The sequence below is a fragment of the Sarcophilus harrisii genome, chromosome 6 (genome assembly GCF_902635505.1).
Source record: "Sarcophilus harrisii chromosome 6, mSarHar1.11, whole genome shotgun sequence".
NCBI classification, from domain to species: Eukaryota; Metazoa; Chordata; class Mammalia; order Dasyuromorphia; family Dasyuridae; genus Sarcophilus; species Sarcophilus harrisii.
The window spans coordinates 246319223-246340398 of record NC_045431.1 but is presented as its reverse complement, the minus strand read 5'-3'; the positions used below and the strand labels follow the sequence as shown (position 1 = coordinate 246340398).

The 21176-nt window shown below is 33.9% G+C and overlaps 1 protein-coding gene across 5 annotated transcripts in view; it reads left to right on the top strand.

The window, feature by feature from the left end:
• The window catches only part of LOC100932913 (olfactory receptor 14I1-like), a 110587-nt gene that overhangs the window by 49244 nt on the left and 40167 nt on the right, over positions 1-21176 (top strand). For all 5 annotated transcript variants that reach the window (XM_003774414.2, XM_031944274.1, XM_031944276.1 and 2 more), the window contains one exon: positions 17888-18022. The gene's annotated coding sequence lies outside the window, so the exon portion shown is untranslated. The remainder of the gene's footprint in view (positions 1-17887; positions 18023-21176) is intronic.

The following is a 21176-nucleotide window of genomic DNA, read 5'->3' as shown; positions in this document are numbered from 1 at the left end:
AAGTCCTTGATTGCTTTAGCAACCATTCAATTTAAGTCAAGAGGGAGTTTTTTTTTGCAGGGCGCAATATCTACAATTCTATACATATGCAATTCCTAACGTAATTCTTCAAGAGTTTCTGCCTCTGCAGAGCTTTTATGATGAGAAATCCAGTGGAACTTTTTTTTTTGGAGGGGAAGATTAAGTTTTCCTTCTATTTTGCCCACAGCAGAAAGAACTAAACAATTTAAAATTAAACCTTCTTGGAACTACTGGGTCCAAATTGTTTCTATGTGGAAAAGTCTTTATCTTTGTCTCTGTCTCTGTTTCTTTCTCTCTGTGTCTGTCTGTCTCTCTCATGTGTTCATTCTTCCATACAATTCTATTATGTCAAATCGTGTGATTATATGTGCTAATCATGATATAGTAAATTAAAAAAAGAATTTAATATTTATCAGCTAATAGATGACCAGAATAAAGTTAGATTTCAGTAAATGCCTAATCCACATATCTTGTGATGTTCAATCAGAGTTGTTCATAGAAAGCATCATATCTTGGGAGGGAGTCACCAACTCTCTGAGTTTTAATTTTAATATTTTTAATAGTCACTGACTTGACATGAAAAATGATAAACCTGTTACCATGCCTCAAGTGGCCTGTGTATCCTTCAGATTGACTGGTACAATGTGGTAAGACATGAGACATTAATGAGTATCTAAACCACTATTATTTATCAGGTAACATGATGTAAGCACTTTTCACTCTCCATTGGCTCCTCTGTCCCTTTTAACTTGGGGCTAGGAACTATGTGACATCATGAAGATATGGTACTCCCATCAGACTGGGGATACTTGGGATGGAGAATTCTTTAAGTGCAGGGGCACCTTTTCCAATCTCTAGATAATCCACTTTGCCACAACCACCTCCCACACAACTTCTCCTTTTTCCTCCTACCACTCCCCACTCACTGCCTTTCTGACCTTTCCATGGTGTCATGATGTGAGAAGAATGAGACATTTTGGAGATCTGGTCAGCTCATCAAATAAGATTTTACTAGGGTCATTTCCCAACTCACTCTTGTTTTATCTTATCTGCTCTGATGCTGCTTCTATTTGGGAAATCTTAGGGTTCGAAAGGTTGGAAGTTATTTTGTTTCTAATCCCCTTCCCATGACACTCCCTGGCTACCCCCACCCCCAATTTCTGCAAGAGATTTTAACTTTTACTCTATTTTGCTTAATTACCCCACTGCAGATGAATTTAGGGGAAATAAATTAAAATTTTTCAGTTAGTTCTTCCATCCATTTTACTTTTCATCATTGAAGCCTGGGGCTCTGATTAGTGTGAACATACAAATAAACAAAATTCAAATACAATTTGGAAGGATGACTCTAGTTGCTAATCTTTAAACTTTACTGCCAGCCATCCTTGGCAATGTGGGACTTGGAGAATGGGAACTAATTGAAAGTGTGCTTTTGGTTTTTGCCAAAAATAAAAGATTGACTTTTTAAAAGTTGCATAGGACAGACAAAGATGTAATTAAAAGTAGCCATTTTCAATGTTTAGATTATTTCATGCAGAGTTTAGTGTATATATATATTTAAAAATAAGTAAATGTTATTTTCTTTAGTTTGATGAGTAAAAAATAATGACTTTTATGATCAATTAATAAATACTCAACTTTAATCAATAAAGTTCTTTTGGTATATGCTTAATGAAATGTACTCTGCATACCTAAAACCTTCAAGGGTTTTCATTGTGAGAGCCTGTTTCTCTCTCTCCTCTTCCTCCCTCCTCTTTTTCCCTCCTCTTTCTCCCACCCCTTCCTTCCACCCTTTCCTTCCTTCCTTCCTTCCTTCCTTCCTTCCTTCCTTCCTTCCTTCCTTCCTTCCTTCCTTCCTTCCTTCCTTCTTTCCTTCCTTCCTTCTTTCCTTCCTCTCTTTCTTTCTCTCTTTTTTTCTTTCTCTCTTTCTTTCTTTCTTTCTCTCTTTCTTTCTCTCTCTCTCTCTCTCTCTCTCTCTCTCTCTCTCTCTCTCTCTCTCCACTTTCTTTTCTTTTTCTCACTAGCAAATATGTATGTCCCAGAAATCAGGAAATAAAATTCTGATGATTAAAAAAATGAGACCTGAGCAGAACAGCAATGAAAGAGGAGTTATTCCCTTTTAGGAAATTTATAATGCATTTGGAATCATAAAGGAGATGAAGGCAACATCTAGGGTAATGAGGTATGCAAAATGGAGGAAAAGAACATTTAATGAAAAAAATACACTTGCCTGGATTGAAGAGCTTAATAGTATGGTGCAGTGGACAATGCATTTAGGGACATGGTCTTAACAAGTCTAAAGGGAAAACTATATTTAGCTTTCTATGAAAGATACTATTGACTGGCTCATTCTCAGGAGAAGAGTCAGAGTCCATAGCAACCACAAATATTTTATTCACCTGGGCTCTACTGGGAGCTAAAAGGATGCTAGATGATATATTTCCATCTTCTGAAAATCACATAGGCCTTCCTAAATAAATCAGTAGTTGAGTCACAGGTTTTTTAGCTTCTACATCTAACCTCTGAATATATGAAAGAGCATTCTCAAAAGAGCTAAACTTTGCATCATGTCTAAAACCAGAGTTGTGAAAATAACAACAAATAGAACACATTCTGGAGATGAGAAACTTCAGAATTTATAATCCAGGTATATTATCTTTTTATTACTGATTTATACATTCTTTCAGTTGGTTAATGTGTATGGTCAACTCATAATTTTGACAGATGGATAAGTGAAAGATAGATCAAGAAAAGTAGGAAGGAAAGAAGGAAAAAAGAAAGGAAGGAAGGAAGGAAGAGGAAATGGGAAAATGGATTGCTTCAATAAATAGTGAGATTTTGGTCACTAGAGAAGGTTTCCCATTTAGATTGAAAGACTTTGTGAAATCTCTTCTAGCCATAAGATTCTGTTAATTATCATCATATCATCTAAATAAGTTTTAAAACTTGGTTAAAATGTGGATAGATAGGTAGATAATTGATGATGATAAGACAGATGATATTTAGATAAAAAGATGATAGAAGAAAGAATGAATGAATAGATAAACACTAGGTATTGACAATAAGAAAAATAGATAGATAAAAAAGATAGATATGGAGAAAGATGCAGATAGACATACAGCCAGAGAGACAGACGAAGGGATACAGAAATAGAGAGTGGAAGAGAAAGCACATTTAAAGAGGGAAAGAGCACATACTATGCGCCAAGCACTGTGTTATAAGTCATCAGCTTCCAGAGGAGCAATATGGCTTAGTAAATAATATGATGATCTTGGGTTACATCCTACTTTATGATCATGTACTAATTTTATGAAGCAAAGATTTCTCATCAGTAAAATGTGAAAGTACACTGAATAGATGTTAATGTGTGAAAGGGCTTTGAATAATAATAGGTCTCAGACACATGAAAACTTAATGTTATTATTACAACAGCAACAACAATGAAAATACCTGCCTTTTATAGAGTTCCTACTACATGCTAGGAAATGTTCTAAGCATTTAAAAAATGTTTTTGGTCCTCACAGGAACCTTGAAAGGCAGATACTATTCTTATCTTCATTATACAGTTGAAGGAAGTTATACACAAGTTACATGACTTGTACAGGGTTACATAGCCAGTGAGGGTTTGAAATCAAATTTGAGCTCTGGTCTTCTAGACTCCAGACCCAGCCACCTATTCACTTAGCTTCCTATTACTATTCCTATCATCATCATCATCATCATTAATCATCATTATCATCTCATCATTAACTTATTGACATCTCTTTTTGTTAAGTTTTCATAGAAATGGTCCAAGGACAAGCCATAGGCTTGCAATTATTCTTTCATATTTAGTATTCTGCATCCTGTTGAGGAAACACATAAAAGGATGTTTTTTGCATCAATAAGAATATTGATGTAACCTCATTTTTTTAGACTCACTGAAAGCAACTGTGAAATAATGCCAGGAGCTGTGAGAATGATAGAGAGCTTTTTTTTTCTTCCCAGGTTTTTGTTTCATTCCTTCCATTAGGTCATTACATTTTGAAAGTTTTCATCATATATAGTTTGGAGGTTAAGGACATTTGATGAAACAATATTAAAATTATTGTTCATATATTTTGTAAAGATCAATATCATGTCCAGGGTGTAGGCAATCAAGAGTCAGAAATGATGCTCAAGTTCCAGCAGAACTTGTATATTGAATTCTCCATACATTTGTGGGTTTGTATTTGTAGATTGGGGACTGTTGTCTGTTAGTTTACAGAGCCCAGCAAGCTTCTCATGTAGATCTCAAAATCATGTTTTAATTAGTATTTGGCAGAAGAAAAATGTTGAAACCTGCAGTAAGTGTTGAACACTTTTTGTCACTTCATCGCATAATCTGCATTGATCAATAAATCCAAACCACCCATTTGATAACTTTTCTAATGTCTTTCAAAATCACTATCATAGACCTTTTCATTTCTCTAACCAAAATTTTATGATAATATTCATTGTTGTGACTTTTTTCTTTCCTTCCTTCTTTCTTCCCTCCCTCCTTCCCTCCCATCTTCCCTTCTTTTTTCCCTCCCATCTTCCCTTCTTCTTTCCCTCCCATCTTCCCTCTCTCCTTCCCTCCCATCCTCTCTCCTTCCTTTCTTCTCTCCATTTCTTCCCTCCTTGGCTTCCTTCCTTCCTTCTGCCTGCCTTCTCCCCTGCCTGCCTTCTTTCCTAGTTCTTTTGAATGATTTTGATGGAGTTCAGCTGAAATCAATTACTAATCTATGTTGTATGGACTATTGCAGAGGTGAATATTATAACTGTTTTTTCTAATCGAATAAATGTGTTATTATTGTTGTAGGATATTAAATCATCACTGAATAATCACAAAGCATATATCTGTGATTTTATAACATACCCAAAGATGAGATGCTCTTTTGTTTAAAATTGCTTCAGGTTTTAACTTCACGAATTTGATATGGGTCCCCATTAGCTTATATTTATTAGTGCAGAAAAAAGGAGGAAAATGAACTTCAATCAATCAAGTATATAAAGAGCTAGCTTCAAAGCCAAGAAGACCAGGGTGTAAAACCTTGGAGACAGCTCTGATATATAATGACTTTATAACCAGCGTTTTCTGAGTCTTAATTTCAGAAAAGGTGTTAATCTGCATTGATAGAGGGAATTTCCCATACCAATGAAGTCACATGTCTAGTCCCTTAATTATGGTAAGTGCTATTTTGATAAAAGTTCTGAGGAAGTGTATGAAGAAACAATATGGACTCAGTCAGAAAGATCTAGATTTATTTGCTTTACAGTTTTTGTGAGAGAAATCTCTAGTTTTTCTAAACCTATTTCCTTGTCTATAAAATGGGGATAATAATGTCTGGTGGATAAATCTTTTTTGTTCTAGGATCAATATGGTATAAAAAGCATTTTTTTCTTCTCCAAAAGTAAGTTCAATCAAAAAGTTAACTGAAGTTAAAATGAATTTAAAACTTAATGCTTCATTTAAAAGCTAGTGGTAGCCATCCTCTAGAGGGCACAGCCTAAAGGAAATCTAACACATTTGATATAATTATGATACAAACTAATTAAAATTTATTTATAATTATCGTTTTCTGGTATATGAATATATATGATATATATACACCTATATGTGATTATATATATTTATAAATATAAACATATATAGGTCTATCTATCTATCTTCATATATGTTTATTGTCTCTCCCAATCAGAATTTAATCTCCTTGAAGGAAGATAATATTATTTTACTTTTATCCTTAAATCTCCACTGTCTATGTGCCTATGTGTAAAATTGGTATCACTTATTGTTTGTTGATTGATTTAACTCTTTGGAATTCATAGGGTACTGTTGTGAAAAGGCTTATATATCAAGGAACATACTTGAGTGCTACTTCTGGCACGGGCACTAACTCAATAGTGTATTGGTCTTCCCTTGATTTCTCTGTAAACAATAGGAATTTATTGCATCTACTATATGCTAAATAATGGGCTGCTCTTGTTTATAGGGAATTTTTCAAAACTCTTTGCTAAGGGTCTTCCCTTGAGGTCTGTATTATTATTATGAGTCCTATTTTACATTGAGGAAACAGAACTTCTAGGAAGTTCTGTGACTTATGCAATAAAACAAAAAGAGGACTTCACTCTTTATTTGTCCACGGTCCAGTTCCCAATCATTACTCCATGCTGACTTTCAGATATCTAAATTAAACTAGATTATATCTAATTTTCTCCCCGTTTAAAAAAGATTTCTCTGAACAATTCCTGCTTACAACAAACTCATCCAACACTTAATAAATGTCTGACTTAACTTGCTTCTTGATTGTCAGTACAACTGATGTTTAATAAACTTGACTGTCAGCAAGATTTAATTAATTCAATTCAATTCAACAAATATTTTAATGACCTATTATGTTTATGAAAAGCCTTAGAAATTAGAGCGAGTATGTAATATGGAAAAGAGTTTTCAGTGGCTAATAATGGCTTATATTTCTAGCTCTTCCATTATAAAATTGTGTCAGGACATTTATGCGAGGTACATCACCAATCTCGAAATTGAGGGTCTTAGATGAAGTCGTCTCCAAAGTATCTTTTAGGCTTAACATTCTACTTTGTTGTATTATTTATTGCTAAAAAACAGTTTCTTATTTACATAATTAAAGATGATATGTTTCATTTCCAAATTATAAAAATTATTCTGGGTAAACAGCCCCCATTGTGAAGTGACTCATTTATCATAGACAGTCACAGACATGTCTTAGTATAATTTCTTATTTTCTCTTGCTGTTTCCAAATCATTGTAAATTCCTTTGTTACTTCTGTTATTTCTGCCTCTTTATGACCCAGTTGGGTTTTCTTGGCAAAGATACTGGAGTGGGTTAGCCATTTCCTTCACCAGATCATTTTACTGATGAGAAAATTGAGGCAAACAGGACTAAATGACTTGCCCAAGTTACACTGATAGTAAGTGTCTAAGGATGGATTTGAACTCAGTTTTTCCCGATTCCAGGCTTGTTACTATCTACTGCATCATCTAGCTGCCATCCAGGAAACTCAACTTCTTAGGATGCTCAGCATTTTCCCCACATTTTTATTTTTTATTTTTCTGGCTTGTCACTGCTCTCAGTTTTGTGCTGGATAAAGCTGCTCCCATTTGTCACCACCCTCACTATGGCATGTATAATTTATGATGGCAGCTAGCTCATGATACTCCTCCAAGTCAGAAAGTGACACATTTATTCTTTTAATTTGCAGTCCTTATTCTTCAGATACTGACTGAGATATCTAGACTCAATGGAATAAACTTATTGTCATGGTTATTTTATGTGCATGGGTATTTCACTTTTCTGTATTTTTCACTTTCTATCTTCTACTTACATTGTCCTTTGATTCTAGACAAATTAAAGCACCTCAGAGGCTATGGTCAACTCCACTGTCATCACTGAATTCCTCCTCATGGAATATTCCAATATCCGGAAGATACAGATATTACACGCTGTGCTGTTCCTGCTGATTTATCTCATAGCTCTGATGGGGAATCTCCTCACCATCACTGCTATTGCCACTGACCCACACCTTCACTCTCCAATGTACTTTTTTCTGAGTAATTTATCCCTGTTGGATGTTGGTTTTATCTCAGTGACTCTTCCTAAATTCATTGTGAATTCTCTGATTGGAAGCCGATCCATCTCTCTCTTGGGCTGCATGGCCCAGATTTTTCTCTTTATATTCTTTGGATCAACAGAGATTGCTTTACTCATAACCATGTCTTATGACCGATTTGTTGCCATTTGTCATCCACTGCATTATGGGATGACCATGACACCAGCTAGGTGTCTCTGGGCAACAGCAGGCTCATGGTTTTGTGGATTCATCTATGCTGCTATACACACAGGGAACATGTTCCGATTACCCTTCTTAGGATCCAATGAAATCCACCAGTATTTCTGTGATATTCCTGATGTCTTAAAGATCGCATCATCTGATGTTCTGCATACTGAGTTTGTTCTGCTTGTGGCAGGGTCAGGTTTTTCTTTATTCTGCTTGGTTTTTTTATTTGTGTCCTATGCTCATATTTTCTCTAATGTGTTCAAGATACCCTCTGTTGAAGGTCGGTATAAAGCCTTATCTACTTGCACTCCCCAGTTGATTATCTTGCTCTTATTTCTCCTTTCTGCAATTTTTGCAGCCCTGAAACCCCCATCAGATTCGACAGTTCAAAATCTTTTTGTGGCGATATCCTATACAATAGTCCCTCCATTTATTAATCCCATTATTTATAGTCTGAGGAACCAGAGGATCAAGGTTGCACTGAGCAGAATAATTAAGCAAATCTTTCTACCAAAGAAGAGAATGTTCATCCTAAAGTAAATGAAAAAGAAATTTGGTGGATGGACAGCTCTTAATACAAACTGGCATATTGACTAAGATGAAATTAAATGATTAATCATTTGGTTGTTTTCATCTTGGAAGTGAACAAAACACACACACCTACACACCCACACACGCAATCTTTCCCTTCCCAGTCTATTTATATTCTCTCATAGAAACCAGTGTAATAAGTCATTGTTGAAACATCATATAAAGAAGAAGTGTTAGAGATTGACCTTCTTGTTATGTTGATTTACTCTAATCACTAGTGTGCAAATTATCCAACTGGACAATCACCATATGGTGAAAAAAATATTGATTTCTTCCTTTCTCCAAAACTTTTTTGAAAAGATAATTAAACTTCAAAATTCTTATCAAATGTCAGCTTCCACAGGAAGCCTTTTATGACCTCTTCAGTAGAACATAATCTTTGATTAGAATTTATTTCATACTTTATTTCTTAGCTCTTTTGTATATTTTTATTGTATTATTTATTTGTTCCTTTTTTGCATATTTATTATTTTACATATGCTATTATTGCTACTTGGATGGAAATTCCACCTTAGCTCATAGATTGCAAACCACATCATGTGAGGGATTATGGTATTTGCCCTCCAACAACTGGCATAATCCTTTGTGCATAATAGAGACTTAACTGATATTTGTTAAATCAAATGGTTTCCTATGATTTTCTTCTTCAGACCTCATGTAACACTGTGTTGTGCAGTTTTCTAATGTATAAATGATACTATTGATTATTAAAGTTGCTTTTGCATCTTTTTTTGTTTTTGCTTAGTATTAGACTGTGCAATTTTCCCATGCTATCTAGAAGGACTGATAAGTTATGGGAAGCGGAAGCCATGACAAATGAGGGAACCTGGGAACTCTGGAGTTTACAGAGCTATTCCAAGTGAATATGGTCATAAAGATTTGGGGCATTTCTGTCTCATTGGCTTGCTCTCAGGAGTGACTTCTCTTAAGGGAGTTCACTGTGAAACTGTGTCCTGGTGGATTTTTCCTCTATCCATTTCATTTCCTCTTCTACCTCATTACTATTTGGTCAAGTAGCACAGCTTGCCTTCAGTTGTGTCTTCTCTCTTTAAATCTGGTTTATTTGTTGTCTTCATTACTATAATAGATTTTATCCTCAGACAAGGATAAACTATTTCTTATTGTATTTTGCAAGAATCTTCGTAACGAATGATTAGACCATATAATTGATAACTACATTAAATTAAAAAGGTTTTCTTATAAATAAAATTAATATGACCAAGATCAGAAGGAAAGCAGAAAATTATGAAAATTTTTGTAGACAATTTATCAGATGAAAGTATCATATCAAATAAACATAAAGAACTTTATCAGATCTATAAGAATATGAATTATTCTCCAACTGTGGTCAAAAAATTATTATTGATTAGAAAAATGCAGAGTAAAATAACTTGAGGTATAAATTTATATATTAGATTGACTAAATGATAGAAGGGGAAAGTGACAAATATTGGAGAGGATGTGGACAAATTGGGATACTAACTCATTGTTAGTGGAATTGTGAACTGATCCAGCAATCCTGGAGACTTATCTGAAATTATGCCCAGAGTTAATAAACTGCCTATATACCTTGACTCAGCAATGCTACTACTTAGGTTATTCCTAAAGATGATTAGGGGAAAGGGAAAAGAATTTTTTTTAGTTCTTTTTAAAAATTTATTTATTTTTAATACTCATTGCTTTATGAATCATGTTGGGAGAGAAAAATCAGAGCAAAAGGGAAAAACAGTGGAAAAGAAAAATACAGAAAAAAAATAAGTGAACACAGCACATGTTGATTTATGTTTAATCTCCATAGTTCTTTTTCTGGATGCAGATGCCATTTTCTGCTCAAGGTCTATTGGGAGTATTTTGGATCACTGAACCACTGAGAAAAACCAAGTCTTTCACAGTTGATCATTACATCTTCTTTTTGAAACCAAATTTGTCTGATATTCTCTCTTTGAGTCAAATCTGATGAGAGTAAGATTCACACACTGCTCATCCCCCACCCTTCTTTCTTTCAATTATGATAGATCTTCTTTGCCTCTTTGTGAGATGTAATTTCCCTTATTTTACCTCTTTTTTTTCTCTTTTTCCAGTACAATTCCCTTTCCACCTTTCGTTTCTTTTTCATATAATCATAATAAAATCAAATTATGCCCACACTCTAAGAATACATAGCAGAAATACAGTTCTCAAGAGTTCTTTCCTTTTTACCTTTTTATGCTTCTCTTGAGTTCTGTGTTTGGAGATCCAATTTTTTGTTCAGTTCGGGTCTTTTCATTAGAAATGGATGAAATTCACCTATATCATTCAATGTCTATCTTTTTTCCTGAAAGATAATGCTCATTTTAGCTGAATAGTTTATTCTTGGCTGTAATCAAAGTTCCTTTGCCATCCTGGGTAATCCTAATTGTGACTCCTTGATATTTAAATTGTTTCTTTCTGGCTGCTTGCAATGTCTTTTCCTTGGTGCAATAATTCCAAAATTTAGCCATGATATTCCTTGGGATTTTAATTTTGGAGTGTCTTTCAGGAGGTGATTGGTGAATGCTTTCAATGGCTATTTTACCTTCTGATTCTTAGATATCAGGGCAGGTTTCCTTTATGATTTCCTGTAAGATAATAACTAGGTTCTTTTTTTCATCATGGCTTTCACAAAGTCTAGTAATCCTTAAAATGTCTCTCCTAAATCTATTTTCCAGATGAGCTGTTTTTCCTAGGAAGTATTTTCTATTTTTTTCTATTTTTTCATCATTTTTTAGTTTTTGTTTGATTCTTGAAGTCTTAACGAGTCATTCACTTCAATTTGTTCAATTCAAAAATAATTTTTAGTTTATTATCTTTTTCAGTTACCCTTTTAAGCTCCTTTTGTATTTGGCCAATTGATTGTTTTGTTCATTGTATTTTTCCATTTCACAAATTTTGTTTTTCAGTGAATTGGTATCTTTTTCATATTTATTTTGTAAGGAGTTATATGCTTTTTCCATTTCATCAAGTCTATTTTGTAAGGAATTATATGCCTTTTTCCATCCCTTCTTGCAAAGATCTCATTTCCTTTCCCCAATTTTTTTCTAATTCTCTTTTAAGATCCTGTATTAAATCTTCCAAAAAAGCCTTGTGAAATAAGGACCAGCTCATGTCTGTCTTTGGAGCTTTATCTGGAGTTGATTTGCCTTTAGGAACCTAAGGATTTGAGGTCTGTTTTCTCTCTCCATAAAAGCTGTCTATTATGAGGGCGCTATTTTTTTTTTGTTTTGTTCATTTTTTTAAGGCTTGAAGTCTGCTATTAATTATTAATGAGGAGTAACAGCTGCTTTAGTTTGCCCTGGGGCAGTTCTACTACTTGACGCCAGGTGCTGGGTAATTGCAGCTAGGTCCCACATTCTTCCAGGGCTCAGCGGTTTACAATTTGCCTTTTGTAACAAATCTGCCAAACCACCTGTTTGCAACCAGAACAGAGTAACCCAAGAGGCTCACAGAGGATTTGCAGGTGTGTGGATGCAATGCTCTGACTCCTTACCCCAGCTCCTTGCTCCGGTCTCCCTGTGCTGTGGTCTGGGCTTGGCAGACTATCCCCTGCCCAGTCGAAACAGACCTGTTCTAAAGTTCTTCCAAGGTATCTTCTTCTGGAAATGAGTTGTACTCCAAATATTTGTGAGTTTTTTGACTCCAAAACCAATTTAGAGGCTTAATCTGCTGTTGGTTTGAGAAAAGATCAGAGGAGGCACAGAAAGTTGTGTCTGCTCTCCGCCATCTTGGTTTCCCCTTCTCCCCCTTCCCAATCATCTCACATTCTTGCTGTTATGTGAATAATATATTCTTGATTGTGTTTGTTTCACTTGCATCAGTCCATGTAAATCCTTCCAGGCCTTTTAAAAATCAGTTTGTTCATCATTTTTTATAGAACAATAATGTTACATTATCTTCATATACTGCAACTTATCCAGCCATTCCTCAATTACTAGGCATCTACTAATTTTCCAATTTTTTGTTACCCTGCTGCTAAAAACATTTTTGCACATGTGGGTCTTTTTTCCTTCTTTATGATACAGACCCAGTATTTACTTGGGATAGAGACTCAGTGAATCTATTTGTTTTCTAAGGTTTATAGCAGAACCTCTTTGTCTTGGTAAAGAACTAGAAATTAAGGAGATGCCCGTCAGTTGGGAAATGGCTAAAAAAAGTTGAAATATATAATTGTGATAGAATTCTACTGAGCAATAAGAAATGATAAGCTCAATGATCTTAGAAAGTATATGGAGAGACGTGCATGAAATAATGAAGAGCAAAATGAGTAGGCGCAAGAGAACATTGTATATAATAACAGCAATATTGCTCTAAGAATAACTATGATAAAATAAGTTGTTTTGTCTATTATAAATGCCCAAATTACTATAAAAGATATATGAAGAAAGACTATTTGTATCCAGAGAAAGAACTAATAAATAGAAATATGCATAGGATAATTTTACATGCCCATACATGTATATAAACACACACATATATATGTGTATTTACATACATATATTTATTTGTGTCTAATGTTAGCCATTGCTGGGTGGAGGAAAGAGAGAAAAAAAGGGAAAAAAGACATTTATATCATAATTTTGTTGTATATTTAAAAGGAATAATAAGTTATGTATGATGGATTTGAAATTTCATGTGCCATCATCTTTTTATTTTAAAAATAAAATGAATTTTTAAAAGAGAGAATGAACAAAGAGAACTCTTAGATAAATATTCCCAGATTCGTCCCAGAATTTATCTTTACATTCTCTCATACTCTGAAAAACAATTTAAAGAAAGGGATCCATCTCCATTTAATCCACTTAAAGTGAACATATTGGGCTGGGATTCATCTAGATTAGATTCTCTTAAACTTTTATCAGAAATAAGCTTTCCTAGTTGAGTGGGATCCCAATAAGGATTGAGGAGAATGTCTCATTGTCAACCAAGTCCTTCACAAGCATTGGTTTTGCTTTAAGGAAGTAAAAAGAGGAACTTTGGAGCCCATATATAACTATAGTTATTAATACAATAAGAAAATGATAATTTTTCTCAAACTGGTATATGAAACAGTTGGTACATCTACTGAGTTTTTGGCCACTAGTTTAAAACCTAGCCATCAAATGGATCCAATCCCAGTTCTGTCATGAAGAAACTAGTTGATTTGTCTTTTCTGTGCCTCCATTTTCCCCTCTATGAAAAGAAGTTTGAAATAGTCTTGAAAATGTTGTCCATCTAAATGACTTGTTATCTCTGATATTGGCTAGTTCATGCATGTGAATTTATACTTCCCAATTAGACTTAAAGTTAGTTCACGAGTCACTTTATCAAACAGCTTAATTTTCCTGGTACCTTTCCTGTGGAAAAATGTCTATATGAAGGAAAAAATATCATCAAGCTGTTGCTTTTCCATATAGAATTTATCTAAATTTTAACCTTTCCTATGTGGAGATAATCTTTCCAAAATCAAATATTTTCTCAGATGACAAGCCTTCCACAGAACATATCTTCTTATTTCTCTCCCTTCATAAAAAGAACAATTTAATTTAAATAGCCTTAATGCTTTTGATGACTACATTACAGTTCATATTTTCTGGATTATCTATGTTTTTGCCTTAATTTTCACAATTCTATTTCATTATGTAATATACTGAGGCAGGTTTTCCTAGTGTTGGCATTTATTTCTTATTTTATATTGGAGATAATGGGAAAAATTATTCTTTCTTTTCTCAAACTTAAAATCTTCCAGAACAGTTATGTTATTTTAAACTCATTATTTTACACATGAAAAACTGTAGCCTAAAACAGTTAGATGAATTTTGTAGGTCACAGAGGTACTACTATGTGGCAGAGATAAAATTTAATCCTGGTTATCTCCAAACCCCTTTGACATATGAATTCTGAGAGGTGATTTTTTTTTTTTGTTTTATATTGCCTTTTACAATGCCACCCCACCATTTCTTGGATCTTTTCTTATATATTGTATATGTATATGTATATATATATATATATATATATATGTATACACACACACCTATATGTCTATAGGTATATATATACACACCTTTTCTGCCATCCCCTGCACCTTTCTAAACCAGTTTCTTTTTTCATGACTTGTCTCTATGAGAATATTAGTCTTAATCTCTCTCTCTCTCTCTCTCTCTCTCTCTCTCTCTCTCTCTCTCTCTCTCTCGGTAATTGGGATTAAGTGACTTACCCAGGTCACATAACTAGGAAGTGTTAAGTGTCTGAGACCAGATTTGAACTCAGTTATGTACAAATATATATATATATATACACATATATATATATATATATCTCACTTAACAGGGAAAGGAGAGAATAAAGAAAAATGAATTTATATTAAAGCTTTTTATTTTCAAAACATGATGTCTGTGGAAATATATAGAGAGGAATTACACATGTTTAATATATATTGGATCACTTGCCGCCTGGGGTGGGAAAGGGAAAAGGGAGGGAAAAAAATCATAACACAAGGTTTTGTAAGGGTGAATGTTGAAAATTATCCATGTATATTTATTGAAAACAAAAAGCTTTATTTAAAAGATTGTGATTATCTCAAATTGAAAGGTTTTTGTTATATAAAAATAAAAAGATAATCACAATCTCAAATTGAAAAGTTTTTATATAACAATATAATTAGAATTAAAAGGGAAACAAGTAAGCAGGAAAAAATAATATTTGTTTTTGACAAAGTTTAATTTCCATTCACATTATGTTAAGAGCCACCCACAAGAAAAGAAATCAGCAAAAGATAGAAATGGGCAATATTCAAATGAAGACAGTGAAATTATGGGCAGTGATAGAAAAAAATGATGAAAGCAATCCATACTCAACTCTGGTTTTATCTCATGTATGTTAGCCTGAGAAAATTTTTTAAAGAAAAATTGTAATTTTTGAATGTGCTATGGTAGTAAAAACACACTAACTTGATAGAATCAATTGATTCAACTTTGAATTATCTCATTCTTTAACAGACAATAGTAAGGTTTTTGGCCCAAGTTAGAACACAACAAGAAAAGAAGGAAAGGTGGGTGGCTCAAGAAGAAGACATATATACACAGAAATATTTATAGAGGGACTTTTTGTTGTATCAAAGAAGTAGAAAAAAGTGAAAAGTCATCATTTGAGGAATGGATAGATAAAAAATGGCATATGATTATGCAGAATATTAGGGCTATATCAAATAATGAAAGGTGGATTCAGACAAATTTGAGATGATTTGTATGAACCAAAGCAGAATGAAATTAAGAGAAAGAGAACACAGTAATAATGTTTGTCACATTACAAGATTAAATGATTGTGAAATACATAACTCTTCAATTTAGCCAGCCAAGATGATGCAGAAAAAGTAAGAACTTGCCCGAGTTCTCCTTCCATCCCTTTAAAATACCTTTAATACTAAATAAATTCTCAAGTAGCAGAACCCATCAAAAGATGGATTGAAATAATTTTTTAACCCAAGACAGCTTACAGGGGTCCTCAAACTACAACCTGCGGCCCAGATGCAGCAGCTGAGGACATTTATCCCCCTCACCCAGGGCTACGAAGTTTCTTTAAAGGCCCACAAAACAAAGTTTTTGTTTTTACTATAGTCCGGCCCTCCAACAGTCTGAGGCACAGTGAACTGGCCCCCTATTTAAAAAGTTTGAGGACCCCTGTGAAAAGAAAAGTCTATTGCATCAGAGTGAAAGTCCAGTGCAGGCTGGGCCAACAAGAGCAGGTCTTATCAAACGAGGAACAAACCTTGGGGAGGCTGAATCATTGGTGACAGTGGGAGTTTCTAAATCTTTCAGCCTATGGATGGCAAAGAAATCAGACAAGAAGTCAGAGATTTATAGGGGTCCCCCTTTGCTGGCACAGTGGGAAGAGAGAGGCAGGACTCTGTTGCATTGCTTGTACTTGGATCTGAGTGGAAGTCCTGGGTCTTGTCCCAGTGTGAGGAAGAGTATTAGGATAGCAGAGCTGGAGGCTGCAGGAGAGCAGGGACCCTGCATATATTTCTAGGATTAAAAAGAGTTTTTGTGGTTTCTCATAACCAGTGCCTCATACAGGAGAGTAAAAAACACTTCTCCCTAGCTCATACCACCTTGAAAGAGTCAAAAACTTACAGAACCCCAAAAGTACTTCTCAAAACAACTGCTCAAAAAATTTGAACTTTGGGAGAGAGAGCGAGAAAGAGCGCACAAAAATAATAACTTCATTTAATATTGGATTGGATAGCCACTTGCTAATTGATACTGGGGAAATCATAAGAACTTTAAGATTCTCTCTCCTAATCTTTGAAATAAGAATCAGTTTCTCTCTGCCTCGAAGAAATTATTGTAAGGTAGTCATTTTGGAAATCTTGAAATAACAAATACATTGGAGATTGTGTATTCAATTATTCAAAGCATAATTCGTACTTTAGGGAATAAAACTTTTTATTCTGCTGCAGTATATTAGATCATTAAATAATATTGAACTGCTTATCTTATACATATATACTAGCATTTGACATGTATACATGTATCTGTGTTTGTTATTATTATTATAGCAGCTTAAAGCTCAACTAAGACTTTAGGGATAGCATATATGTGTATGAATACATATGTCTTTAAATCTAAATGTATATCTATACCAATATCTATATATTTATATGTATATAAATACATATAAAATCTTTTATATATATATATATACATATATATATATATATATATATATATATATATATATATATATATATATACTTTTTAAGCAATCTTTTGCTAAGGCTGAAATATGAATGATTTTTTTAAACATCTGATAGAGTTTATCATCTTTTTTTACATTATACGTTTCTTGAAAGTAAAGGTTAGTTTTTTTTGCCTTTTATTGTATGCCCAACATTTATTAGTTACTTATTATTAATAATTATTAACATTATTGGAAAACATAATTAGTATAAAACAAATTTAGTTGGCCTTCATCGTGGATAAAATTAAGGATAGCATGGAAAACTCTTATGGATTTTCAAGACCCCAAGGATTTGACATGGAAATGCAATGTTTTAATCAGACTGAAGAAAAAAGTCAATTTTTTTGTTTATGAAAGACACCACTCTGTAGCTAATTATACTCAAGAGAAGGACCAAAGAACCCATAGTTACTAAGAAGGTAATGTCCCCCTTGGCTTATCTGGATAATTTATGAATCTTTTTTTTTCAGATCCTTCTAAGGAATGTATTTTATCACGATTAGTCACATGTCACATAAGAAACACTATTTCAGTGAAACCTTCAAGATCACATGTTATTACTTTCATTACTTCTCTCCTTTTATTCTTCCAGAGAGGAGTGAGGAAAGGAGATTCAATCATATCTCTACCATGCTAAGACCCAGATCAAGATTTTGGAGAAAGAAGAAACCCTCCATGCTATCTAATTCATATGTTTTTCCTCTTTTATTTCTTTTTGACTGGTTAGGTTACAAGTTTGATCCTCAATAAGTTATTAACTTCTCAAGAGAAAGTATGATAATGTAGAAAGTGTACTGGACTTCAGTTAAGAAGATGAATACATGAAATTTGTCTCCAGTAGTGATTTCCTATATGATCTAAGGTAAGTCAACTTTTCTAAAATAAAGAAAATCCCATTGTGTATATCTCAAAGTATTGACTTGGGTCAAAATGAGGCTTTTTAAAAAAAAAGTTGTATGAATCTCAAAATATTAATAAATGCCAATTATTAATATTACCACTTCATCATCATCTCATCATCATCGTAAGTTCAAGTGTTTTTTGTTGGTGATCCTAATGCCTTATGCAGTCTACTGAAACCTGGGACTATGAAGGACAAAAATTGAATTGAAATATCTGTCCATTGATTATTTATTACCTTATACACTTAACTATCTTTTATAATTTCATAGACCCAGTATAAAATCTCTTGATCTGGTCCAAAATCCTATAATGGGAGCCCTGAGACACAGACAAAGTGGTGGAAAGTGAAGAACAAAGTAGCTTGGCTATTTTTAGAGGGCAGAACTGGTACCAAACTTCAGATCTACATATTTTCTCTTATCTCCTCTTTACACTGCATACAAAGGAAACAGTAAGATTAAAGATCAGTGTGATCCGATCTGAGAAGATACAAGAATAATAGAAACTCTACCTTCTGTATTATGTCAGAGCAATTTTTAGGTGAATTGGGATAAATAAAAGCTAATAAAATAGAACACAGAAGCCACTTTTGAGCACTTGAACTCTAAGAGAATGGCAGTTGTTGCCAGCTCTATAAATCTCAGTAGAAAGGAGAATTCTATTGCCTGAGAAAAGTAAGTGGGTATTTGGGACCTTTTTACCAGGAAAGGATAAAAACTGTACAATGGATTTTGACTAATTATTATCTTGTCTGGTGATAAAGCAGAGCTCTGAAAATCTCTGGCCTGAAGCAAAAAAGTATAAAAAAGCATTTTAAGCATAAGAGCATTTGAGAAATAAATTGAGCAAAGGGAAGGGATATTAAACAAGTTAGATCTAAAGTATCTAATTTTTCTAAACTTTAGATATATGAAGAAGTTATTGAAGCAACCAATCAACCAATAAACATTTACTAAGTACTTACTCTATATCAAGCACTGTTGCAAAGTGCTAGAGATAATAACGAAGCAAAAGATACTTTCTTGGAGGCAGCTAAATGGGACAGTGAACCAGCACCAGTCCTGGAATCAGGAGTTCAAATTCAGCCTCAGACACTTAATACTTCCTATTTGTGTGATCCTGGACAAATCCCTTAACTCCAATTGCCTTGCCAAAAACAAAACCCAGGGAAAAAAAGATAATCTCTTCCCTAAAGGAACTTACAATTTAATAGGGGAGACATGGACAAAAATATATAGAAAACAGCTGTTTCTAAGTAAAATCAGGGATTAATATAGAGAAGGCACTAGAATTAAGTGAGTGGAATTACAACCTATTTACTTATTTACTCTTTCTAGTTCATAGATATTTTTAAATAATTCTTTTCTCTATGAAAAGTAAATTCTTTGGATTTCAGTGACTAGGGATCAAAAAAAAACTAATAAAATAGAACCCAGAAGCCATCTTTGAGCATTTGAATTCCAAGAGAATGGCAGTTGCTGCCATTAAAAAAAAACAATGTATGATATTGGAAAGAGCTAGGAGTTAAAGACATTGGGTTCTCTTTCTGATCTTTACATTAGCAAATTGCCATTTGCCAGGAGACATGTTGCTTTCCTGTGGATTCAGTAAAAATAATCAGTTAAAAAAAAGGTGTTGACAAGAAAAACGTTTAAGGAGTCATATAACTTTAAAATTATTTGTTTTGTTCAGTAACTAAGATATTTGGAATTTTGACTATCAATGTGAATTAAGGAGCAATTTGAGCCATTCACAAAATATAGGCCTTCAAAAATTAGGGAAAAAAACTATGTAAGTACTTGAATTTGAGATCTATAATGGAATGATTTAAACATCATAACACATTTCATATTTTCTTGTAATTTTGACAATTCAGTCAATAGGTAATTACATTTTTATGTTTATATATAATATTATTATATAATATGTGACATAATTTTTATTGTATTTTATGCTATATATTAAAACATAATAAGTGTTTTTATTTTCTCCCCTCCCTCAGTTTTCTTGCCTGTATTTTGGAGACCTTTCTCTTTGATGTATTTGAATTAGTCTTTCCTCATAGTTGCTTTTTGTCTGTCCTGCTGTCATCAGTTTATGTAGTTTGACAGTTTCTGACATATGGATCAGCATTAGGATCAGCGCCTTCATTTTCAGCATTGCTTCAGCTGTGCACAGAGTAGATGGAATCTGGTTCTCTTTGTGAAGTTTTTGAAAGGAGGAGACAACGAATTGCAATTTTCTCCTTTCTTTGCTACCCTATTTCTGCTGTACTTTTGATCTCGAAAATTTACTGGGAGCTAGCAAGCATGGTCAACTTCACCATCATCACAGAATTTCTCCTTATCAATTTTGCCAGCATTTGGGAGCTACAGGTACTTTATGCTATGTTTTTCATTCTGATTTATCTATCAACTTTGATGGGGAACTTCCTCACCATTATTGCTATTATCACCGACCAACACCTTCATGCTCCAATGTACTTTTTTCTAAGCAATTTATCCCTGTTGGATATGTGTTACATCTCAGTCACTCTTCCCAAATTCATTGTTAATACCCTGATAGACACTCCATCCATCTCCCTCCTGGGATGTATGGCTCAAATGTTCTTAATTTTGTTTTTTGGAGGAACAGAATTTGCTTTCCTCATGACCATGTCCTATGATCGCTTTGTGGCCATCTGCTACCCCCTGCACTATGGGGTCATCATGACACGATCCCGGTGCTTTTGGGCATCAGTTGGTTCCTGGTTCACTGGTTTTGTCTATTCTGCCCTACACACAGGGAACATGTTTCGTTTGCCCTTTTCAGGATCCAATGTGATCCACCAGTTTTTCTGTGATATACCACAGATATTGCGGGTTGCAAACTCAGATGTATACAATACTGAATACTTACTACTTGCCATAAGCTCATGTTTTCTATTATTGTGCTTTGTCTTTTTAATTATATCATATGCTCATATCTTCTCCAGTGTACTCAAGATCCCCTCCATGGAAGGACGCTACAAAGCCTTATCTACCTGTTCCCCTCACTTGATTGTCCTTCTCTTATTTCTCCTTTCTATAATTATTTCAGTCTTGGGGCCGACATCAGACAGATCATCAGTTCAG